Source organism: Salvia miltiorrhiza, chromosome 8, assembly GCF_028751815.1.
Source record: "Salvia miltiorrhiza cultivar Shanhuang (shh) chromosome 8, IMPLAD_Smil_shh, whole genome shotgun sequence".
NCBI lineage: Eukaryota > Viridiplantae > Streptophyta > Magnoliopsida > Lamiales > Lamiaceae > Salvia > Salvia miltiorrhiza.
Genome location: NC_080394.1, coordinates 39,486,895 through 39,513,191, shown reverse-complemented (window position 1 = coordinate 39,513,191; position 26,297 = coordinate 39,486,895). Strand labels below are relative to the sequence as shown.

General features: G+C 39.5%; 2 long non-coding RNA genes across 2 annotated transcripts; both read left to right on the top strand.

Moving 5' to 3' along the window:
- The first annotated feature begins 1,231 nt into the window (after positions 1 to 1,231).
- LOC130996726 (uncharacterized) lies at positions 1,232 to 4,435 on the top strand. Its single transcript, XR_009092763.1, has 3 exons — positions 1,232 to 1,435; positions 3,511 to 3,575; positions 4,178 to 4,435. It is a non-coding gene; the product is annotated as an uncharacterized LOC130996726 (long non-coding RNA).
- Positions 4,436 to 10,830: 6,395 nt separating this feature from the next.
- On the top strand, positions 10,831 to 14,025 carry LOC130996725 (uncharacterized). The gene is made up of 3 exons (XR_009092762.1): positions 10,831 to 11,026; positions 13,101 to 13,165; positions 13,768 to 14,025. It is a non-coding gene; the product is annotated as an uncharacterized LOC130996725 (long non-coding RNA).
- Positions 14,026 to 26,297: the final 12,272 nt, after the last annotated feature.

Here is a 26,297-nt window from a genome sequence, read left to right as displayed (position 1 = left end):
AATCTAACATAAATGAGGATGCGTAATGCAATTATGCATGGCTCATATTCTTTTTGTTAGACTGAGATGATACTAAGGGAAATTCTATCTCCAGTCCTTGCTATTAAGGCAAGTAGACCAACTAGGTTTCGTCTCGTGAGATCTAGTGATTACTATATTGATTCGTTTTCATTAGGGTGTTCTAAACGGCCATTTTAAGAAAAAGAAACTCCCTTTGTGTAAGCAAGGGGAAAAGAAGTATAACGATTCAAACACCCAAAGTTCTTCTCTCTTTCTCTCTCTCTGCGATCTGCTCTGCTCTGGAAGCCAGCTCTGGCTTCTAGGTCAGCTCTGGCTTCTAAAAACAGCTCTGTTCGGACATTTTAGCTCTGCTCGGACATTTCAGCTCTACTCGGCATTTCAGCTCTGCTCGGCATTTCAGCTCTGCTCGGCATTTAAGCTCTGCTCGGCCTTTCAGCTCTGCTCGACCTTTCAGCTCTGCTCAGCATTTCAGCTCTGCTCGGCATCTCAGCTCTGCTCGGCATCTCAGCTCTGCTCGGCATTTCAGCTCTGCTCGGCATCTCAGCTCTGCTCGGCATCTCAGCTCTGCTCGGCATTTAAGCTCTGCTCGGCATTTCAGCTCTGCTCGGCCTTTCAGCTCTGCTCGTGTAATGCCCCGACTTTTTATTAAGGATTATAGACTTTTAATTATTGATTTAAGGATTTCTTATGGTAATTAGGGTTCATCATCCATTAATAAAATACGGACTTATGTGAATTTGATGATTACAAACGTGATAATTTATTTTTATTTTTATTTCAACGGATGATGCACTCAAAATATATTTTGAGTCCATTAAGAGAATGATGGAGCTCAAAGATTTATTTTGAGTTTTCAAATCGAAAAAAAAAATTTTATGTATTTATTTATTTTTACCGAGAAATTTAGGAATGATGAGTTATAAAAATTTTCCATCAATATTTTTCTCAAATTATTTTCCTATGATGTATTTATAAATTGAGAGAGTGCACTAATGTTAGTGCTATTTATTCTAATTTTGATCACAAGAGTTTTATGCTCTAGCATTTTATTAATTGATGATTAGTCTTACATATATTTTTTTTCTTACACATGGGTTATTACTACACCACATTTTTATATTTACTTAATGTAACACCCCATTATCCTCCACTAATATTTTCTTTTCCCTACCATTAATCTTTTTCCCTACCATCACTAATATTTTCTTTTCCCTACCACTAATCTTTTTCCCTACCACTACTCCTACCTCTCCACCACACTACTCCTTTTCCCCCACCACTACATTCTTTCTCCCACTCTCACAACTTTTCTCCCACCATTATCACACTCCATAGAAGCCTTTGAAGCCCCAAGAGAAGTAGCAAAGCAAGGGAGAGTGTGGGAAAACTATAGAGTGAAGGTTGTGCTTCGAGGGTGAGTTTTTCTTTGTTTTTTCTCAACTGAAAATGCTTTATGGCCATGGATTTTTACATATTTGTGTGCTATATAATGTGAGGATATGTTTTATGATTTTGGATGATTATTTTGGTAGAGTTTATTGGGTGAAAAAACCGTGCATGAGGTAAGGCAGCGAATCTGCCATAAGCACACTGCTCGGCAGTGTTTTGCAAGGCGATTCCAGCCATCCAAACGGTTCCCAAATATTCCCAAATTAATTGTGTATCATCTTTCATATGTTTTCTATACTTTGGTAACATTTCAGAAGGTTTGGAGCTCTTATGATTTATTTATGAATTTGTAAACATCACTGCCTATCTGGAATACATTTTTGGTAAACAATCTTTGGGAGGCCATAAGTAAAGTTTCAATCGGTGAAAACCTTTGAAACTTGAATATGTCACGCTAGACTCCCGTATCTTTCTTTTGACATCGGTCTCACCATTGTTGAGTAAGGGAAACAGCCGGTATAAATTCTTGAAATCTAGTTCTTATTCCTTGTACCATCCAGTAGATTTTACAAACCTACGACTTTGAGGTGGCAAAGGCCGACTTAAATCTTTGATTCTCAAGCCTATCTTTCTACTGAATATTCACTGACATGTTGGGAACTTACTTGTTCAGTTTTAGAATTTTTGGTGAAGCCTAAAGTGGTTTTTCCGATTTATGTTCTAAATCTGCCAAACTTGAACTCTTTTTGTGCACTGAACTTTAGACAGTCATATCTTCTAAACTATGAATGTTCTTGGAGTAAATCCAACTGTAGAGTGTTATGATCTCTCCCTAGTTTCCAGATTGACCCTTGGGGTTCCCAGTGGAGTTTTGTAAAGGGAGATATGAATTTTTAAAGAAAGCCCACTGACTTGGTTGTAATCTGGAAATCTGAAATTTTCAGATTTTTGCTTGTTAAATACCCATCTTTGAGAGGGCATATCTTGCTCGTTTGAATTTTTTTTCATTCGATTCAAATTGGAGAATGATCCTTGAAATGTCTAGTTTCCAGAATGTCTTTTGGAGCCTCATTTGGAGATCCGAAGCAGATTTGATGTCTGTTGCAAAGCAACCTCTTAAGAGCTCAAGTTGTTGAATTATTTTCTATGTATCAAAGTTTATTTTAAAGGATGTTTCATGAAAGATTTAGTATATGTGCGTAACGAGTTTGGGACTATTTATTTTAAATGAGGTCCGTTCTTTTATTTAAATTATGATGGACTTTTAATGAATATTTTTGGGATTAAACTCTTATTTCTTGATTTATATAAATTATTTTTTTAAGGACTTATAAATATGAATTTCGTAGGCCTACTGACCTACAGTGATCGACGGTTTGTCGATGTCTAATAGCTTTGAAAATTTTATAGCAAGTCCCTACATGAGTCTTGAGTACCCTGGTAAAATTTCAAGCCATTCCAACTTCGTTTGATACTTCTTTAAAATGCAAAACCTAAACTGCACATTACTACCGAGAATTTCAGAGAACAGAGGAAAGAGTCATTCATTTCAGTAGCTTCCTGTGTGATCTAGATTTCCAAATTTTTATGGTATTAACCTTATTGTGTTAGCTAGATATCCACCAAAGTTGAGCCCAGTTTGACAACGTTTACTATTTTTCAAAAATCCAAGTTTTCGATTGTTCAAGACTGCCGAACATGGTAGATCGTGGTAAAAACGTCATATCTCTCAAACCACTAGGAGTTTTCGACTCTACGTTTTTTTTATATGAAACTAGACTCGAAGATCTTTCTTTCGATATGAGTCTCGAGTCCAGGAGATGTCGGAGTCAGAACAGATTAAATTTTGAAGTTGAGTCAGTGTAAAAACAGAGCATGTTTTGATGATGTTTGATTGTGATTCTTATGTGCCTTATGTGTTTGTGTTGCCTATGTGTTTGAATGAGATTAGACGAGGTATGATTGATTTTTGACTGTCTTTAATGTAACGAATTATGGATGCTAGAACCCTAAAACATTAAAAGATACCCTAGGCACGTAGAATTAGACTTTGTCTTATGACAATTTCTTCACGAACTTATCGACTCTTCATCAATGAAGGTCCGGGCGACAGAAAGTGAAGCCGAAGAAGAAACGACTCCACGCCAGCTTTAAGAACAATTGAGGTGGGCATTACTTTTACTATACGTATATAGAGATCCCCTGCGTGTCGTAGGCCTCTTATACGAATATATGCATGAGATGATTTTAACTGTTAATTTCAGTTTATTATTATGCCCAAATGATAAATGACTCTTATGAAATGAAAATAAAATGTTCATGAAATGAAATGAAATGAAATGTTTATGAAATGATTGACTGCCAAAAATGTTTATGTTTTTTTATATGTATTCTATCTGTGTTGGTTCGCCAACTTTAAAGGAAATCCAATTGGGATCCTATGCTAGACAAAGGTCGCTAGCTAGGGTTAACGTGTACACTCATGGAGACCGCGAGTCGCTTGCGACCGGTCTTGGCGTCCGTGGTAAGGAGGCCTCCTTCCCGGCGCGTGACAGAAAGGACAGATATGGATCATATAGACTGAAAATGGGATGCGCATCCACCTTTATGAAAATGAATGAAATGTTTTAGTAAGCGCAGGTCATTCAAGAAAACCCCTGTGTGTTACTGTTGGCAGTTCAATTTATATATGTATGCATGTTGTATTTTCGGCTTATGTCACTGAGTATTTTTATACTCAGCCCTGCATGTATTTCTAAATGTGCAGGTTGAGCAGGCGATGGAATGGATCGGTGTTGAGCGGATTTCCCTTTTGATGTTTATGTAATGAAACCTTGAGTATGCATCTCCATATGCATAACTCACACGTTTTTTCGCTGCAAACACTCTGACTTATTTATCATTTCTACTTGAACTTATTACTACTTCATTTTAATTAACTTTCAGTTGGGGTCTAGTCGTTATGGCAGACTCATTTGTGAATTACCCAAGTGGTTATATATATATACCACTAGTTTGTTATTAATGTTGGTTACTTAGTAAATCCCCTTTAATTTCCGTTTCTTATTGTTCACCCCAAGTCATAACCCCGGTTAACCCGTCATTGGGATAGTGGGCTGTGACAGAGTGGTATCAGAGCAGTTCGTTTGCTCTGGCACTAGAAACCTTATTCTAAAAAGCCAAGTCTAGTTTGATTCACTAGACATACGTGGGTTAATACGACACCGCTCAACACTCCATTGCATCGTGCTCAATCAAGGAAAAAGGTAACTGCAGTTACAACGTTTTAAAGATGTTATTGTTCTAAACTGTTTCATGAAGATGTTTATGTAAAGAGCATGCTATGATGAAATGTTGAATGTTTTGCCTTTCATGGCATATCATTGCAGTTATGATGATATAATAAGAAGAATGATAGAGAATTGACACATGCTTTCCCCAGAAAACATAGATTGCTATAAGTTGCATGATCACGATTCTAAAAGAACATAGACTGCTGGATTAGTAGGATATCTCTACAATCTAGATTCTTGAAGTGATGATTTAGAAGAATGATAGAGAACTTAGAGCATTTCAGCTTCCACAAGAAAACAATGGTTCTTTTGAATTACAAAGAGGAATGAAAAGACATGTACGCGTTGAAGGAAAAGCACGGAATGATGATACAAGATGAATTCAAGGCAAACATTGCATCAAGGGTTTAAGCATAAGTCTCTACGTTCGAATGTTTACACACGATGGAACATCGAATCGACTTATGTTACACGATAGATTATAAAAAGGGCGTGATTTGATTGTCTGCGGGTTATATATATATATATATTTGTGACATACATGGGAAATGGGATCCGAGTCCACTAGAATAGAAGACCTTAAAATAAGTTTAGTTGTCTTAATGAAACTTATGTTTTGTTATGCATAGTATGTTCATAACCTTGTACATTTAAGAGTTTTACGTCTACTTACGTATAAGAAGACTCACACTTTCCCTTATCTATTAAAGAGGGTTACGTCCAGGCATATTCCGATAGTTAGGAAAGCTCCGCGTTTGACCCAGCAGAGACTACCCGGGCATATCGGGATTTTAGTATAGCTTTTGACGACGACATAAGAATTGTTATAGCTCAGTATACACGCCTTTGGACTGTTGCCCATGTCTTTGGGTCTACAAGTTATATAAGAAAATATGGTTCGACTGTCTGTATGTAGACCTTGGGGAATAAGAGTCTAGTTCAATAGGACTAGAACCTTAAGTTTGAGCTTTAAGCTGCCACTACGAACTCAAGTTTCGTTATGTATAGTATGTCCACGACTTCTCAAGTTCGGGACAATGTTTCCCGTGTGACTGGGAAGTGATGATGTTGGACCTGGCCAGTCCACATGATCCAAATCTCAGTAGACGTCTTTTGGGTTGAAAACTTATATGTTTCAACTTTCGGTTGAAAAGCCAGACGGGTTCTTACTCGAGGTCATTTTGTTCGACCTTGTAGTTAATCATTTCATACCCTCTGGTCATTCTTTTGAATCTCTTGAACAATTTCTACAACACCTTGCTTTGATGTTGTGTTGATTTTGAGCCTTGCAACTCGTGAGTTGTCATAGTAGATTCCCTTTATCGATAAGACTAAGAAGTATTAGTCTACTGACCTAGTATACCACCCAAACTATGGCTTTGTATAGTTGTCTCTCATTGTGTTTAAATTAGTTGAGATTAGTCTTTGTCCTATGAATATTATCGACTACTCATTATGATAGAAATTCAGAATCCAAATTGAGACCGTAATATAGAGTTTGCGTACATGAACGACTTTCTGTGTTGCATTCCAATTGACTGAATTTGCAGATTTTGGTTGAAGGCCAAAAGAAAAGCGATGACTCAAGAAGAGCTGTCAGACTTGTCTTAGAAGATTTTCAGACGGGGGTATATGACAATTATATTTCTAATAGCCGTTATAAGAGGAAAGGAAAAGAAGTGTTTAATCCAAAGCAAAACAAGATGGGATATGACCAAGTATGACCATATTTTCTGCAGCATGTCCGTTAGGCCCCACAGTAGGTGGACATAGAAGAAAAGATGATAGACAAGTTTCACTCCGGCCTAAGGTACTCGACAATTATACTGAGTTTATGAACTCTGAATTGTTCAGCCAAGCTCTGGACGCCGAGGTAGTAGGCCCGAGATTTGCTCGACCCAAACTCAACTCAGGAAGCAAATGATCAAGGACGAAGGCAAGACTACTATGATAGTCGAAATGGCAAGAGGCCTTGGTAGGAAACATAGTGCCCAAAGGCAAGGACAAGGACATCAAACAAACATAGGACCTGCTAAGGATAAGTAGGGCCAGCCTGGGGTACCTCCATGGCCGAAGTTTTCCAAGTCATATTATGATATATGTTTGGATGATAGTAATACATGTTTTAAATATGGTCAGAAGGGCCATTTTGCTAAAGATTTCCAAGAGAGGCCACAAGGAGGGATGTGAAGATCGAATCAACCGGGTCAAGCACAACCATTTAGGGTCATTCTAGGCCAACAACTACTATATCCACCACAACCCCCTTAAGTTAGAACCTATGCCCCGCACAAGAATAAATAAGGAAGCAAACAAGGAAACCTAATAAGTATGGGCACGCTACTCAACACACCTGTTATACTTCTGTTCGATACGGGTGCCTCGCATTCTTTCTCTGCAAGTGCATGTGCAAATACCCTAAAACTCATACCTGAAAAGGGCTAATCTGGACATGAGAAATTCTTTACCCATAGGAGGGGCGACGATAGAAACACATGCTTACTCAAACCAAGAGGTAAACATAGGATCATTTAAGGTCATAGTAAACAACTTGCAGTTTATACAATATAGGACATTGATGTAATCCTAGGGATTGACTGGTTAGCTAAGAACTACGCCATAGTTTTATGCAAGGAGCGGAAGATTGCTTTTAACTTTTCGGGGATGGATGCTTTGAGATAAACCTGGGGAACAGGATACCAATTATTTCAGCCTTACAAGCGAGGAAGATGATGAACAAGATAGACTGCCAAGCTTTCCTGGTATACCTGATCGGAGGAGTTGAGACCAAAGGGATAATTGAAGACGTAGAGATTGTACGGGAATTCTGAGATATTTTTCAGAAAATTTACCAGGGCTGCCACTCGATAGACAAGTAGAATTTACCATCGATTTTGAACCAGGATCAGCACCGGTATCCAAGGCACCTTATAGGATGGCTCCAAGGGAATTGGAGGAGCTAAAGATCCAATTACAGGAATTATTGGACCTAGGTTTTATCAAACCTAGTGTATCCCATGGAAAGCGCCTGTGTTATTTGTCAAGAAGAAGGAAGGCACCTTGAGGATTATTTATTCGACCAACTCAAAGGCGTGAGTGTAATCTTTAAGATCGATTTGAAGTTTGGGTATCATCAGTTAAAAGTTAGACATGAAGATATACCCAAAACGGCTTTCCGAATAAGATATGATCACTACGAATTCGTAGTTGTGCCGTTCGGATTAATAAACGCGCCAGTGGTGTTCATGGACCTCATGAACAGAGCATTCTATCCTTACTTGGATAAGTCCATCTTGGTATTCAAAGACGATATCCTTATCTACTCCAAGATTAAGAATAATATAAGAAACATTGAGAATCGCGTTGCAAACACTAAGGGGTGAATGTCTTTATATCAAATTCACTAAATGTGAGATTTGGCTTAAGGTCAGAAGGTATCAAGGTTGAAGCAGTACAAGGATGGAGGTCACCAACAACTCCAAATGAGATAAGAAGTTTCTTAGGATTAGCTGGCTACTATCGAAGATTCATTGAAGGATTTTCAAAAATAGCAAGACCAATGACGCAGTTACTTGGGAAAGGAATCAAGAATACTTGGACTGATGAGTGCGAGAGAAGTTTTCAGCAGCTCAAGGACATGTTAACTACTGCACCAGTGCTAGCAGTTCCAGAACCAGACAGGGAATATGTGATCTACACGGATGCGTCGAAAAATGGACTAGGTTGTGTGTTAATGCAAGAGGGAAAGGTGATAGCATATGCATCGCGACAACTTAGACCACATGAACTGAATTATCCAACCCATGATTTAGAATTAGCTGCAGTGGTGCATGCACTGAAAATATGGAGACATCACCTATACGGAGTTAGGTGTGAGATATTCACCGATCATAAAAGCTTGAAATATTTTTTTTCAAGCAAAGGGATCTGAACATGAGACAAAGAATATGGCTCGAACTAGTAAAGGATTATGATTGTGGTATTAACTACCACCCAGGCAAGGCCAATGTAGTAGCCGATGCATTGAGTCCTAAAGTCTCGTCTAAGTTAGGATACTTTCTCACGAGGGAAGATGAACTCATTAAAAACTTTGACAAGATGAGGATAGAAGTGATTAAACCACCTAATACAATAGCGAGTGTTATTGCGACAATACCCAGTTTGAGAAAAATGGTGGTAGAAGCAAAAAGGAAGGACGAAAAGATGGAGAAGCTACGAGGAAGAATAAGGATAAGAAGTTTCAAGAATTACAACGACGAATCAGATAATACTATCTTCTTTGAAGGGAAGATATGCATGTCCATGACAATGAACTTAAGAATAAGATAAAGCCATGGCACCCATATACTGTCACCAGGAAGTACTAAGATGTATTAAGATCTAGAAAAATTCTAGTTAGGAGGAATGAAACGAGATGTAACCTAATTTGTTGAAATATGTCTTGCGTGCTAGCAAGTGAAGGTTTTACAACATATCACATTGTTACATTGAGTCTTCGAGCTCATAAAGTCAAGCTTAATGTCGTGTTTGGGACAAACTGAGCCCTTAACGAACCAATGAATTTCGTTGTCGAGATGGATTTTTTTCGAATCCATCATACTTAAGCAAAGGTTGTCACGAAAGGGGGCAGTCAATGCCCACATGACTCGAGATTCCTTCGATGAATGAATAAAAGTTTATAACGGCGTTTTAGGCTGACTGCCTACATGCTCGAAATGGTTGGTCTCCTTACAAACTGTTTAAGTTGCCTTAAGAATGCTCTAGAGATATTAGTCATTATAGTTCCGCTTAAACGACATAGAAATTATTAATAAGGTATGTTGAGGACGACCGAGCTAAACCGGGGTGAAAGCTGAGAACATGTTTTTGCCACTCATTGTGAGACATATAATACCAGTTATCAATCGACTATCGATAGATTGGCAAATGAGGCGTTATACCTGAGGAAATATAGATCACCACTTTGTTGGGATGAAATGGCGAGATGATTGAGATCGTCCGTCAAATCAGAAAAAGGAATCAAGGAGGCCCAGGATAGACAGAAGTCATATGCTGACAAGCGCCGAAAGGACCTATAGTTTGAGGATGTAAAGAAAATTTTTCTGAAGGTTTCTCCATCAAGAGGAATCGTTAGATTCGGTGTAAAGGGTAAACCTAAACCCCGTTTTATAGGCTCATACGAGATTGTAGAAAGGATAGACCCAATAACTTACTGGTTGGCGTTAGCGCTAAGCTTTGAGAATGTGCGTAATATATCCCATGTGTCGCAAATAGAGAAGTATGTTTATGATTCAAAGCATATGATCCATAAGAACAACATTATTATTAGTCAATATTTGAGTTACGAAGGAAGATCCAAATCTATCTTAGATCGGGAAGTTCAGGTACTAAGGACTAAGTCAATACCGATAGTAAGGGACCTATGAATATATCATGGTCAATAATAGACTACCGTCTAACAGGAAAGTGAAGTACTCAGAGTTATTTTCTGAGGTACAAATTTCGGGACGAAATTTATGTTAAGGGGGATAGTATGTAATGCCCCGACTTTTTATTAAGGATTATAGACTTTTAATTATTGATTTAAGGATTTCTTATGGTAATTAGGGTTCATCATCCATTAATAAAATACGGACTTATGTGAATTTGATGATTACAAACGTGATAATTTATTTTTATTTTTATTTCAACGGATGATGCACTCAAAATATATTTTGAGTCCATTAAGAGAATGATGGAGCTCAAAGATTTATTTTGAGTTTTCAAATCGAAAAAAAAATTTTTATGTATTTATTTATTTTTACCGAGAAATTTAGGAATGATGAGTTATAAAAATTTTCCATCAATATTTTTCTCAAATTATTTTCCTATGATGTATTTATAAATTGAGAGAGTGCACTAATGTTAGTGCTATTTATTCTAATTTTGATCACAAGAGTTTTATGCTCTAGCATTTTATTAATTGATGATTAGTCTTACATATATTTTTTTTCTTACACATGGGTTATTACTACACCACATTTTTATATTTACTTAATGTAACACCCCATTATCCTCCACTAATATTTTCTTTTCCCTACCATTAATCTTTTTCCCTACCATCACTAATATTTTCTTTTCCCTACCACTAATCTTTTTCCCTACCACTACTCCTACCTCTCCACCACACTACTCCTTTTCCCCCACCACTACATTCTTTCTCCCACTCTCACAACTTTTCTCCCACCATTATCACACTCCATAGAAGCCTTTGAAGCCCCAAGAGAAGTAGCAAAGCAAGGGAGAGTGTGGGAAAACTATAGAGTGAAGGTTGTGCTTCGAGGGTGAGTTTTTCTTTGTTTTTTCTCAACTGAAAATGCTTTATGGCCATGGATTTTTACATATTTGTGTGCTATATAATGTGAGGATATGTTTTATGATTTTGGATGATTATTTTGGTAGAGTTTATTGGGTGAAAAACCGTGCATGAGGTAAGGCAGCGAATCTGCCATAAGCACACTGCTCGGCAGTGTTTTGCAAGGCGATTCCAGCCATCCAAACGGTTCCCAAATATTCCCAAATTAATTGTGTATCATCTTTCATATGTTTTCTATACTTTGGTAACATTTCAGAAGGTTTGGAGCTCTTATGATTTATTTATGAATTTGTAAACATCACTGCCTATCTGGAATACATTTTTGGTAAACAATCTTTGGGAGGCCATAAGTAAAGTTTCAATCGGTGAAAACCTTTGAAACTTGAATATGTCACGCTAGACTCCCGTATCTTTCTTTTGACATCGGTCTCACCATTGTTGAGTAAGGGAAACAACCGGTATAAATTCTTGAAATCTAGTTCTTATTCCTTGTACCATCCAGTAGATTTTACAAACCTACGACTTTGAGGTGGCAAAGGCCGACTTAAATCTTTGATTCTCAAGCCTATCTTTCTACTGAATATTCACTGACATGTTGGGAACTTACTTGTTCAGTTTTAGAATTTTTGGTGAAGCCTAAAGTGGTTTTTCCGATTTATGTTCTAAATCTGCCAAACTTGAACTCTTTTTGTGCACTGAACTTTAGACAGTCATATCTTCTAAACTATGAATGTTCTTGGAGTAAATCCAACTGTAGAGTGTTATGATCTCTCCCTAGTTTCCAGATTGACCCTTGGGGTTCCCAGTGGAGTTTTGTAAAGGGAGATATGAATTTTTAAAGAAAGCCCACTGACTTGGTTGTAATCTGGAAATCTGAAATTTTCAGATTTTTGCTTGTTAAATACCCATCTTTGAGAGGGCATATCTTGCTCGTTTGAATTTTTTTTCATTCGATTCAAATTGGAGAATGATCCTTGAAATGTCTAGTTTCCAGAATGTCTTTTGGAGCCTCATTTGGAGATCCGAAGCAGATTTGATGTCTGTTGCAAAGCAACCTCTTAAGAGCTCAAGTTGTTGAATTATTTTCTATGTATCAAAGTTTATTTTAAAGGATGTTTCATGAAAGATTTAGTATATGTGCGTAACGAGTTTGGGACTATTTATTTTAAATGAGGTCCGTTCTTTTATTTAAATTATGATGGACTTTTAATGAATATTTTTGGGATTAAACTCTTATTTCTTGATTTATATAAATTATTTTTTTAAGGACTTATAAATATGAATTTCGTAGGCCTACTGACCTACAGTGATCGACGGTTTGTCGATGTCTAATAGCTTTGAAAATTTTATAGCAAGTCCCTACATGAGTCTTGAGTACCCTGGTAAAATTTCAAGCCATTCCAACTTCGTTTGATACTTCTTTAAAATGCAAAACCTAAACTGCACATTACTACCGAGAATTTCAGAGAACAGAGGAAAGAGTCATTCATTTCAGTAGCTTCCTGTGTGATCTAGATTTCCAAATTTTTATGGTATTAACCTTATTGTGTTAGCTAGATATCCACCAAAGTTGAGCCCAGTTTGACAACGTTTACTATTTTTCAAAAATCCAAGTTTTCGATTGTTCAAGACTGCCGAACATGGTAGATCGTGGTAAAAACGTCATATCTCTCAAACCACTAGGAGTTTTCGACTCTACGTTTTTTTTATATGAAACTAGACTCGAAGATCTTTCTTTCGATATGAGTCTCGAGTCCAGGAGATGTCGGAGTCAGAACAGATTAAATTTTGAAGTTGAGTCAGTGTAAAAACAGAGCATGTTTTGATGATGTTTGATTGTGATTCTTATGTGCCTTATGTGTTTGTGTTGCCTATGTGTTTGAATGAGATTAGACGAGGTATGATTGATTTTTGACTGTCTTTAATGTAACGAATTATGGATGCTAGAACCCTAAAACATTAAAAGATACCCTAGGCACGTAGAATTAGACTTTGTCTTATGACAATTTCTTCACGAACTTATCGACTCTTCATCAATGAAGGTCCGGGCGACAGAAAGTGAAGCCGAAGAAGAAACGACTCCACGCCAGCTTTAAGAACAATTGAGGTGGGCATTACTTTTACTATACGTATATAGAGATCCCCTGCGTGTCGTAGGCCTCTTATACGAATATATGCATGAGATGATTTTAACTGTTAATTTCAGTTTATTATTATGCCCAAATGATAAATGACTCTTATGAAATGAAAATAAAATGTTCATGAAATGAAATGAAATGAAATGTTTATGAAATGATTGACTGCCAAAAATGTTTATGTTTTTTTATATGTATTCTATCTGTGTTGGTTCGCCAACTTTAAAGGAAATCCAATTGGGATCCTATGCTAGACAAAGGTCGCTAGCTAGGGTTAACGTGTACACTCATGGAGACCGCGAGTCGCTTGCGACCGGTCTTGGCGTCCGTGGTAAGGAGGCCTCCTTCCCGGCGCGTGACAGAAAGGACAGATATGGATCATATAGACTGAAAATGGGATGCGCATCCACCTTTATGAAAATGAATGAAATGTTTTAGTAAGCGCAGGTCATTCAAGAAAACCCCTGTGTGTTACTGTTGGCAGTTCAATTTATATATGTATGCATGTTGTATTTTCGGCTTATGTCACTGAGTATTTTTATACTCAGCCCTGCATGTATTTCTAAATGTGCAGGTTGAGCAGGCGATGGAATGGATCGGTGTTGAGCGGATTTCCCTTTTGATGTTTATGTAATGAAACCTTGAGTATGCATCTCCATATGCATAACTCACACGTTTTTTCGCTGCAAACACTCTGACTTATTTATCATTTCTACTTGAACTTATTACTACTTCATTTTAATTAACTTTCAGTTGGGGTCTAGTCGTTATGGCAGACTCATTTGTGAATTACCCAAGTGGTTATATATATATACCACTAGTTTGTTATTAATGTTGGTTACTTAGTAAATCCCCTTTAATTTCCGTTTCTTATTGTTCACCCCAAGTCATAACCCCGGTTAACCCGTCATTGGGATAGTGGGCTGTGACAGCTCGGCCTTTCAGCTCTGCTCGGCCTTTCAGCTCTGCTCGGCTATTCAGCTCTGCTCGGCCTTTCAGCTCTGCTCAGCCTTTCAGCTCTGCTCGGCCTTTCAGCTCAGCTCGGCCTTTCAGCTCTGCTCGGCCCTTCAGCTCAGCTCGGCCTTTCAGCTCTGCTCGGCCGTTTAGCTCAGCTCGGCCGTTCAGCTCAGCTCGGCCTTTCAGCTCTGCTCGGTCCTTCAGCTCAGCTCGGCCTTTTAGCTCTGCTCGGCCTTTCAGCTCAGCTCGGCCTTTCAGCTCAGCTCGGCCTTTCAGCTCTGCTCGGTCTTTCAGCTCTGCTCGGCCCTTCAGCTCTGCTCTAGAATTTCCAGCTCTGCTCTGGAATTTCCATCTCTGCTCTGGCAATTCCAGCTCTGCTCTGGAATTTCCAGCTCTGCTCTGGCAATTCCAGCTCTGCTCTGGCCATTCCAGCTCTGTTCTGGCATTTCTGGGCAGAACGATGGGGATTTCCAGTTTCCAAAACTAGTGTTCTTCGTCCTTTCTTCCCTCGATTCTCACTCGTACGTCGGCCCTAATCTATTCCTATGTGAGCATGCTGTGCTTGTTCAAGTTCATCGACGTTTAAAGCCTAAAGTTCTCGTCGTTTAACCAAGGTTTCAAGCCGTGGGTTCTACCGGAAAAGTGACTTAACATGCTTCTATGAGCGTGTGTTTCATGCTGAAAAGAGTAGTAACAGAGGTCGAGAGTTACCTGTTGTCGCGCGTTTTGGTCAGACAAGCACGATGGTTCCTCGCTTCTTCGATCGTCGAGGTTCAAACTTGTATGTGGGCAGCGCTGACCTTCGCTCTACTCGTCTCCGTGCACGGCGTCGTGAGGGATGAATTTCTTGCTGTTGCTGCTGAAAGCTTGAGTGCTGAAATGAGGAAGGGTGCTCAAGGGTCGAAGGGGGGTTTAAATAGGAGCTCGGTTGATGCACTTGAGTGCCTAGGGGAGAGCTTCGGCTGTAGCTCTGCACAGCGTGGAAGAGGGGTGCAGCAGGCGTGCTGAGCTCTGCTGTGGTGTTGCGTGGGGAGGGCTGCTGCTGCTCTGCCGGCGTGGAGATGGAGTGTGGCCTTTCGGCTGCTCGTCCAATGGAGGCTGCTGCCGTGGCTGCTCTGGTCTGGCGTGGAGTGTGGCGTGGCGTGGGAGAGGGGTGCAGCAGGCGGCCCTTCGGCTGCCCAGCTAATGGGCAGGGCTGCCGCTGCCTTGGCCATAGAGAAGGGGTTGCTTTCGCAGCACTCCTTGCTCACTCCTTTATCCTTCTTTTGATAAAGTAGTAGGTAGATTGAAAAAGGTGATAGGGTAGCTAGGCGTGTGATGTGATCTAATAAAAGATCTAAATAAAATCCTTCAGTGTCGGTCACTCTCAGTATTAAAAATACTGGTTTCGTGCTTGCTAACATCGATAAAGCTAAATTAAATCTGTAGATTCTATCCGTTCGTCATTCTAATACTTAAATTAAATCCGTGGATTTAATTATCCTCAAAGTCGGAATTAATTCACGACTTGATAAATCATGCGAAGATAAACTTCATCTTGATAAATAACACAACTTAGCTAAGTTGGTTATAACCTTGAATAATAAAAAAAATTCATCGACTCAAGAATTCTCATCGCGGTCTTAAACACGCAAAGATAAATAAAGCTTACTGTTAGCTAAGTGACTTTGTCACCAAGATTCAAAAATTCAGAAACATAATAGAAAATATAAAACTTTAATTACTGGCAGATAGGTAAATAAACACACAATACTGTAATTAAAATACTGATAAAAGAGCGGGTTACTACAATCAAATCTGTGGTTTGCGGCGGAAATACCACTTCCAACCTTAACCTTTCGAATTCCCTGACCAAGTCATTTTCCTTAGTTAGGATACACCCTAACTGGGCTCGTTCCATTTTGCTCAAGGCATCTGCCACTACGTTGGCTTTGCCTGGATGATAATTGATTCCACAATCGTAGTCCTTGACCAATTCTAGCCATCTTCTTTGTCTCATATTCAGATCCTTCTGTTCAAAGAAATATTTGAGACTCTTATGGTCGGTGTAAATTTCACACCTTACTCCATAAAGGTGGTGTCTCCAGATTTTCAATGCGTGTACTACTGCTGCTAGCTCTAGGTCATGTGTCGGGTAATTTGCTTCGTGTGGCCTAAGCTGTCGCGAGGCGTAAGCTATTACCTTTCCCTCTTGCATCAGTACACAACCTAGTCCTTTCTTTGATGCGTCCGTATAGATAGTGTATTCCTTGTTTGCTTCTGGAACGGCTAGTACTGGGGCAGTGGTCAACCTCTTCTTCAATTCTTGAAAGTTTTGTTCGCATTCGTCTGTCCACAAGAATTTGACTTCTTTCTTGAGCAGATGAGTTATAGGCTTGGCTATTTTGGAGAAATCTTGTATAAAACGACGATAGTAGCCTGCTAATCCTAGGAAGCTACGAATCTCGTGAGGTGTCGTTGGTGATCTCCATTCTTGCACTGCTTGAACCTTGGCAGGGTCCACTTTGATTCCTGCAGCTGAAATGACATGGCCTAAGAAATTGACTTCTCGTAGCCAAAACTCACATTTGCTATACTTAGCATAAAGCTTTTCAGCTCTTAGCTTCTCTAGCACCGTTCTAAGGTGCTCTTCATGATCCTTCTAATTCTTCGAGTAAATCAAGATGTCGTCTATGAATACCAACACGAATTGATCCAAATATTCGTGAAACACTCAATTTATGAGATCCATGAATACGGCGGGGGCATTTGTTAATCCAAAAGGCATCTCTATGAACTCATAGTGTCCGTATCTCGTGCGGAATGTTGTCTTTGGAATATCCTCAGGTCGTATCCTCAATTGGTGATACCCTGTCCTTAAATCTATCTTTGAGAAAGCGCGTGCTCCTCGAAGTTGATCAAACAAATCGTCTATACGTGGCAAAGGATACTTGTTCTTTAGGGTCACCTTGTTCAATTCCCGATAATCGATGCATAATCTTAAACTTCCATCTTTCTTTTTGACAAACAGGACCGGTGCTCCCCAAGGCGAAGCACTGGGTCGAATGAATCCCATATCCAACAACTCTTGTAGTTGCAACTTCAGTTCTTGCAATTCTGATGGTGCCATCCTATATGGTGCTTTGGATATTGGTGCTGCTCCAGGTTCCAAATCGATTGTGAATTTCAATTGTCTGTTCGGGGGTAGACCTAGTAGAACATCAGGGAAAACGTCTTGATACTCCCGCACTATAAGGATGATAGGTGCTTTTAGTATCTTGTTCGCTTGCACTGCAGAGATGATAGGTGTTTTCTTCCATTTTCTATTGATGGCATAAAAACATGTAGGTTCCTCGCCTGGTGGCTGGAATGATATCCGTCTCTGCTCGCATTGTATCACCGCATGGTGTTCTGCTAACCAGTCCATTCCCAAAATGATGTCTGTGGTCCACATGCGCATCAGTCTCAACGTCTTAGCCTTAAGCTTAAGAGGTCCTAATTCGAATTCCAAGTTAGGACATACATGTGTAACGGTGGTGATCTTCCCTAAGGGAGTGGCTACCCTTAAGTGTAGCTGGGCTGGTTCTACATTCAGCTCTAACGTATCCACACAGGTATATGAGATGAAAGAATGCGATGCTCCCGTATCAAAGAGAATGACAATGGGTACACCTTTCAGTTCCCCAATACCTGTCAAGTTTCCTTGGTTCTTATCCTGATTCTTCTGATTGATAGCATACATCCTTTGATGTTGTGGTGGTCTACCTGCTTGCGGTGCAGGTAGCTGCTTATGAGGCTGATTTGGGCGGCGAAAAGGTTGTTGCTGTAGTGGTTGAGGTAGAGGAAGAATTCCTTCCATTGCCCTGAGCTGTGAGGTTGGAAACTGATTGGGTCTTCCTCCACTCATCCCTTGCTGTCGGTTGGGGCACTGGCTCGAGTAATGCCCTGGTTTTCCACAAGTGAAACAATTTGGGTTTCCAGCTCTGCACACTCCTGTGTGTAACTTGTTGCACTTAGGACAAGGGGGTATCCCTTGGTGTCCGGGGTGTGATGTCGCTGGTCCACCATAAAATGATTTATCACTTTTCACGAATGGAGGCTGGACATTCTGACCTTGCCATGGCTTTTTACCCTCATTTCCACGATTTTCTCATTTGCGTTTTCCTTTCTGTCCTTGGTTAGAGTAGGGAGTGTTTGATACTTGCATATATTGGGTTGATGGAGGCACTGGTACATGTGCCGCTTTCTCTGGCTGCATTGCTAGCTCCATATCTAGAGCTCTGTTCAAGGCCTCGGCGTAGGAAAGTGTCGTTTGACTAGCCAATACAACTCTTATCTCTTGTCACAGTCCGGCGCAAAACAACTCGGACATCTTCTCATCCGTTTCCACTCTATACGGTGTATAGCGGGCCAGATCGCAGAATAGTCGATCGTACTCCACTACAATTCTATTTCCTTGCTTTAAGGTGGTAAACTCCATTTCCTTCTTTTTCCTATAGCTTCTGGGTATGAACTTCTCACACAGAGCAGTCTTAAAAAGATCCCAAGTGATTTCATCTAACTGCTCCGGGGCCATAGTTTTCTGCTTTGCTTCCCACCAATAGTCGGCGGTTCCTTTCAGCTGGTAAGACACGCACATAAGACGTTCTGCGTCGTTGCATCTCAAAAATCGAAAGATTCGTTCCATAGCACGAATCTATTCTTCCGTTTCAGCAGGGTCTCCCGTGCCTGCGAAAGTCGGTGGGTTCTGTCTTAAGAAAAGTTCTTCCACTCTCCTATCTTGAGGTGGAGGCGGCGGCGTAGGTTCTCTGGGTTCTTCCTCATTCTCGGGTATATTTCTGTTCACTCTTCGTGGAGGCATTATGACAATCTACAAGTTTGGGTCAAAAGATAAGTTCCTCTATGTGACAAGGCTTCTCATACTCTAGTCTCATAGCCGAGTAATTCACAACATATCATGCATCATATATATATGTATATATGTATATATATACTCACATTATCACATAGAGTATACTCAATGCATCAAAGTACTCTGTTTTCAATCAATGTATACAACTTGACAATTACTACATAACAATGCATCAAAACAAGTAATCACTTTTCTTATTTAGTCAAAAATGGCCACTTTGGCCCATCATGTATATACCGTGAAAATTGCCTCAACGAGGTCTTCTTTTGTACAAAATGTATACTATGATCTATAAACTGCTATAGGTCAGTACAAAGTACTACTCTGCTAAAGACCTAGCTACTGCATCAATACTGCGTCTATGTACAAGCAGCCCTACAACTGGGTACAGATACTATCCGTTACCCGTGTACTATAGGGGCCTAACAAAATAAGTACAAGCCCTGGTCTGGGATGGAACTATCCATTACCAGCCAAATCTATGGGCTATCTAAACAAAGCTACTATATATATACATCTCTACTCAATACCATCATATCAAAACCATATCCACCCATGACCTCTGCCATCATCCCGGCTACCATCGTCACTCCCATCCTCCGTAGCATCATCACCGTCATCCGCTCGAGCGTCGCCCAATCGAGGCACATACGGCACACCGTCCTCACTGTCAGAGTCGGCACGGTGGAACGGGTCAAAGGCGGCTCTCTCTCGAATCGGATCTCCTCGAGGGACGTCCGTCTCGAAGGCCAGGCCCATGCTAGGAAGATCTAAGGGCTGTGAGGTGAGAGTCCCAACAACCGGGACTGATCCTGTGTCGTCCTCCGTGTCTCTAGCTATCCCCTGGGGTCGTGAAGGCCCTGGTGCGAATGGATCAACATCAGCCATAACAATCTCACCCTCTCCAATAGTAGGGAGGGGAGGAACAGGGAGGGTCTCACGGATGGGGCTCATCAGCTGGTCGGTAGTATCGATGGCCTCAGTGGTGTCGATGGTCATGGGGGTAACAAAGGATAAATATCCAAAAGTCGGGGAGTACATCCCGGGAGAATACATGGGGTAGTGGGGATCCAAGATATCAATAGGAGAAATCTCCTCCTCGGGCAGAGTGCCCTGAGGAAGTGAAGGAAGAGGGTCGTCAAAACTTTGAAATCCTCAAAACAAATTCAAAGTAGAAATTTTCGGAATCCTACAGTTTTACCATTCTGCTCTGCCTCAACTTTAACGAATAAACTGTTTTAACTCAGAAATCTCCTGGATTCAAGACTTATACCGATGAAAATCGTTTTGAGTCTAGTTTTGTTTAAAAAAAAGTAGAGTGAAAAACTCCAAGTGGTTTAAGAGATATGGGTGTTTTCCCACAGTCTACCAGATTCGGCAGTTCTGCACGAATGGAAGTTAGGATTTTTAAAAAATAGTAAACGTTGTCCAAATGGTTTGAAATTTAGGTTGCATCGGTATAATACATGTATCTTTTTGTCATAAAACTTTGGGAGGCTGAATGGTTTTGAAAGTCACTGAAAAGTGTGACTCTAGGGACTGCCCTTCTGAATTTCCGGCGGAAATGCACAGTAAAAGTTTTATATTTTAAAATGGTAGTAAGAGAAGTCCAAATGACTTGAAATTTTACCAGAATTCGCAAGACACATATATCTACACACTGTAAAATTGTGAATATTTTTGGGCGAGGGAAACCTCGTCGACTCATCAGTCCAGAACGTAAGAAAATTTCTCAAAATGGTTGAAATAACAATATTTACACATATCATCATGGATCTACAATTTCACTAGGGCTGAGCATAGAACCGACCGAACCGAAAAAATCTACCGAACCGATCATTTCCGGTTCGGTTCGGTTTTAGAATTTCTGGTTGTCGGTTCGGTTCAGTTTTTATACTTAAAAACCGATGGGTATCGGTTCGGTTGTCGGTTTTTTAGTTTTGGTTCGGTTATGAACCGAATCGAACCGATGATATATATATATATATATATAATATTATTTATTTTATATTTTATATTACAAGTGGTAAAAGTAAACCCTAGTCTCAATTTCTCATCCCATTTTGAAACCAGTCGCGGCGCCTCTCTTCTCGACTTCTCCTGTTCAGAAACCCTAGTTTCCTCCCTCCCTCCCAGCCGCGCAGCCGGCGCCTCCCTAACCGGCGGCCACCCACAGTGCCTCCATTCTCCTTCTCCACACTGCCCAGCCAGCCGCCGCCCCTCTAACCGGCGACCACGCCCAGCGCCTCCATTCTCCTCTAGGACGAGCAGACCAGGACGGCAGCACGAGCCAGACCCGTCGTCGGCCGCTCCCCACTTCTGACGTCTCCAGCACGAGCCAGACGCCGTCCAGACCAGCTTCTCCTCCACCGGACCGCTGCTGAAGCCTCCCCCCGCCACCTTTCTCCCCTCCTTCGAAAGGTAAACCAATATCTTATGCTTTCTATTTTCCAGATAACTTAATGTTTAGATTTGTGTTTAATATCAATCGAGTGCTGTGTAATTGAATCGATCTACATTCATGTGTTTAGATTTAGGGCGATGGAATGTGTTTAGACCTGTAGGGTTAGATTTATATTTTTTGTTGTTTGATAAATTGAATGAATGGACAAATTTGTCTTTAGGTATATGAATTTTAAGGTCAGATTTGGTTTTGATTTGGTTTTGTTTTGGTTTTGTTTCAGTTTAATGGCTGAAAAATAGAAAAGAGGGGGAAATGGCACCGCCAAGCGCACCTAGCGGAAAAGAAGGATCGGAAAAGCAAGGTGAAGTAACGTCAAAAAAAGGAGGGAAGCCGAAATCAAATGCGTGGGATCATTTCACGAAGTTTGTGGATGAAAATGGGAGGAATAAAGCAAAGTGCAACTACTGTGGTACCCCCTACTTCTGCGACTCAAAAAAAATGGTACGACTGCACTAAATAACCACATGTCTAAATGCAAGAGTCATCCTTGTAGTTCGGATTTAAGACAATCTCAATTGTCTTTAAAACCGATACTCGAGGAAGGAGGTGCTGAGTCTGCTGTGTCGGGTACTTTGCATAGTTGGAGGTTTGATCAAGATTATTGTAGGATTAAATTGGTTGAAATGATTATTAAGGATGAGCAGCCATTTAGAATTGTTGAGGGTGAAGGCTTTAGGGAATTTGTTTATGCTTTACAGCCTAAGTCTAAAATTCCTTCAAGATGGACTATATCACGTGATGTCTATAAGATGTATGTGGATGAAAGGGCTAAGTTGATGGATTTTTTCCAAAAAGGTGATCAAAGTGTATGTATTACTACAGACACTGGGACATCTTTGCAAAATATCAATTATATGTGCATTACTGCTCATTGGATTGATGTTGATTGGAAATTGAACAAAAAAATCATCAATTTTAGCACTATTGAGAGTCATAAGGGTGAAAATATTGGTAGGCAAATTGATGGTTATTTGCGTGAGTGGGAAATCAAGAAAGTCTTTTCTGTGACTGTTGATAATGCTTCATCGAATGATACAGCTATTGTTGCATTGAGAAATAGATTGATTGCTTGTAATTGTTGTTTGGTTGGTGGTATATTTGTGCATATGAGGTGTGTTGCTCATATTGTGAATTTGGTTGTGAAAGATGGGTTGAAAAAATTGGATAAATCCATTCAAAGGATTAGGGATGCTGTTAAATTTGTTAAGCAATCACATGCTAGAATTGCAAGATTCATTGCATGTTGCAAAGAGGAAAATATTGAGTGCAAAAGTCTTTTAGTGTTGGATGTGCCTACTAGATGGAATTCAACATACTTGATGTTGCATGTTGCTTGCAAATTTGAAAAAGCTTTTGACATCTTTGAATTGAAAGATCCCTCTTATAAGATTGAACTTGAGAAGAGTGAGGGTGTACCTGAATTTGTTGATTGGGAAAATGCAAAAAAGATGAGCAATGTGTTGAAAACTTTTTATGAGTTGACTGTTAGGATTTCTGGGTAATTGTATGTCACTTCAAATGCATTTTTGCATGAGATCACCAATATGTATTGCTTGTTGAAAGAATGGGTGGCTAATTCGACCATAGATGTGAGGGACATGGGGGTGCAAATGAAGGAGAAATTTGATAAGTATTGGGGTGATCCAAGAAAAATGAACAAGCTCATCTTTTTTAGTGTTGTTGTTGACCCTAGATACAAGTTTGAAGTTCTTGAATTCATACTTATTGAGGTATATGGAGTTGATGTTGGGGAATCTATTGCCAAAAGTGTGAAGGAGGAATTTTATGAATTGTATGAAGCTTACAAATCTTTGCATCAAGCTCATTCTCAAGCTTCAAGTCATGGAACAAATCAAGAAGTTGAGTCTTCACAAGACTCAACTTCTTCAACTCCTTATCTTTTGATTGACAAGTTCAAAAAACAAAGGCGAGGTGTAGGAGATAGTGTTTCTAATGATTTGGATGTCTATTTAAGTGAGAAAGAAAGGGGAGTTGATGATTCAAAGAATTTTGACATAACATCTTGGTGGAAGGTTAACCAACCTAGATTGCCTATTCTTGCTCATCTTGCTCGGTATGTACTATTGGTGCCTATTTCTACGGTGGCATCCGAGTCCGCTTTTAGCACGGGGGGGGGGGGGGGGGGGAGGATTCTTGATCCTTTTAGGAGTTCATTGTCTCCTAAACTTGTGGAGAGTCACATTTGTTGCCAAGATTGGTTAAGGAAGTCGAAGGAAGCAATAACAATCGAAGAGGATATAGAGGCCATTCAAAAGCATGAAGAAGGTCTTTTTACTTGTGAATTATTTCTTTATATCTCCTTATTTAACTTACATTGTTTAATTATTTGATTGTTTTCTTTTTGTAGCTTTGGCAAGTCTTGGCATTGTTTGTGAAGAAGGGAATGGAGATATGATGGAGTCTTGATTCTTGAAGCCAAATGCCGAAGAAGCAATTGAAGTTGAAACTTGTGTTGTTTACTTAAAACTTTTAAATTCTAATTTTTATGTTGATGTTGGATTATTGAACATTTGTATTAAGGACTTGAATTGATGTTTGGTTGATTTGGGACTTGTTCAGGATTTATTTGTCAAGGACTTGGAATTGATGTTGTTTGCTTGTTTAGTATTTTAATTTAGGCTATTTTAGTGACTTCTTTAGTGAATTTGAGCAGCTTTTTTATGTTTTTTTTTTTTGAATTTTATATGTTGTTATTTACAGAATTCTGCACATTTTCGGTTTTTTTGAAAAAAAAAAAAAAATCGGTCGGTTCGGGAACCGACCGAAACCGATCGGTTTTGGCCGGTTCAGTTGTGGTCGGTTTTCAACCCTCAGTCGGTTCGGTTCGGTCCGTCTACATCCAAGGTCGGTTCGGTTTCGGTTTATCCAAATTGGTTCGGTTCGGTTCGGTTTTGAACCGATGCTCAGCCCTAAATTTCACCACCATTCTCATGCTTTTTTACACTAAGAACTCATCATTCTTCAATTATCATAACATATAACCCTCTTAAGGGTTTTCAAGAATATCTTCCCTTCTCATGCATCTAACATGTAGAGGTGTATGAGCATATGAGGAGTAGTGGAAAGTTTGAAGGAGTTCATATGCTTTCTTTCACCAACATTTTCGAAAATCATAAGAGTAGAGAAAAGGGATTATCATGCTTCAATATGCTTCAATATACATGCTTATACATCATGAAAATATATACATAACATAAGAGGAGGATTGAGGTTGCTACCAACAAGATCAATGGAGATGGAGTAGAAGATGATGCGTAGTATGCTTGGAGCTTGTGCTTGAAGATTGGAGCACACTTGATGGCTTTAGTGTGAAGGTAGAACACTTTTGGCTTCCTTAACTCTTTCCAAAAATGGTGAAACAAGGAGAGAAGTGTGGTGGAGTGAGGAGTGGAGGGCTGCCGAAAATAAGGGGGGAGAAAGAGAAGAGGAGAGCTTGCATTGCTTTGATGAGGTGATGTGATGGTGTGATTTGCTTCATTAATGTGTATCTTGCAATATCTAGGATGATAAATGGTGAGGATGTCATCCTCTTAATGGTGCAGGAGAATGAGAAGAGAGAAGGAGAGAAGAGAGAAGAGAGAGAGCCGAGCATGAGGGGGGGGGGAGAGATTGTGCATGTGCATGTGTGATCTCAAAATAAGGGATTGTGTTGGCTAAAACTAGGTTGGCTACTTAGGGGAGTTGTTAATGTGGACATGTGGGTTTCATTTATGGGAGGAGAAATGAGTAATGAGGGAGAGAAGAGAGAAGAGAGAGAGCCGAGAGAGGGAGTGAGAGAGGTCGAGAGAGAAAGAGAGAGATCGAGAGAGAGTGAGAGAGAAAGGGAGAGGTATATATATATATATCTCTATATATATATATATGCGTGAATAATTATAACACTTATTTAGTGTGTGGGAATATATACCTCATGAGAATATATATATTCATGTGAGGAAAATTTCTCTCAATTATGATATTACTAATATCATAATAACAATGCGTCAATAAATCATATGTGAATATTCTACCACGTAAAATATTAATATCACATAGACATTTATATAGGGCGAAGATAGGTTTCTCGAAAATAAATTTATAAGACCCGAGAAAATAATATCGCCTCCTAATAAACTCTCAAAATAATTCTTATCTCATTTATTCGCCCACGTGCATAATTCCTCTAGCTACTATTTAAACTCAATTTAAATCGAGCTAGGGCACAAATAGTTTCTCAAAATACGGGGTGTTACATTAGGATACTCAGATTCAAATTTTGTAGGATGCAAAATAGATCGCAAGTCAACTTCCGGCACATGTCTTTAAGTCACATATGATTTAACTAATATTGTTAGGAAACTGAAACCGAAATATCCTTGTTAAACAAGTTGATTTGTCGAATTTAAAAGGTCTTTAATGAACTCACTGACTCTACATAAACACCTCTAGATTGACTTACAATAGGACAAGGACACTCTAGAAATGGTAAGTTGACCCAAAGTCATCTCTCAAGGAAGATCTTAAAGGGTTTCTAATTGTATCACACGAAAGCAGTAAAGATTGGATTGAAAGCAGTAAAATTAAACTAAAGCTTGGAATTAAACTTAACTAGAAACTTAAACTTAAGAATTATCTAGGCGAAAAAGAATTAAACTAATGCTTGTAAATTAAAACTCAACTTAAAACTTAAACTTAAAATTAACTAGGTGGAACTCAAATACTTAAGTAGAAATAAACTATTAAACCCTAGGCAGAATTAAACGATTAAAGTAAAGGCGAGTTGAATTTAAAC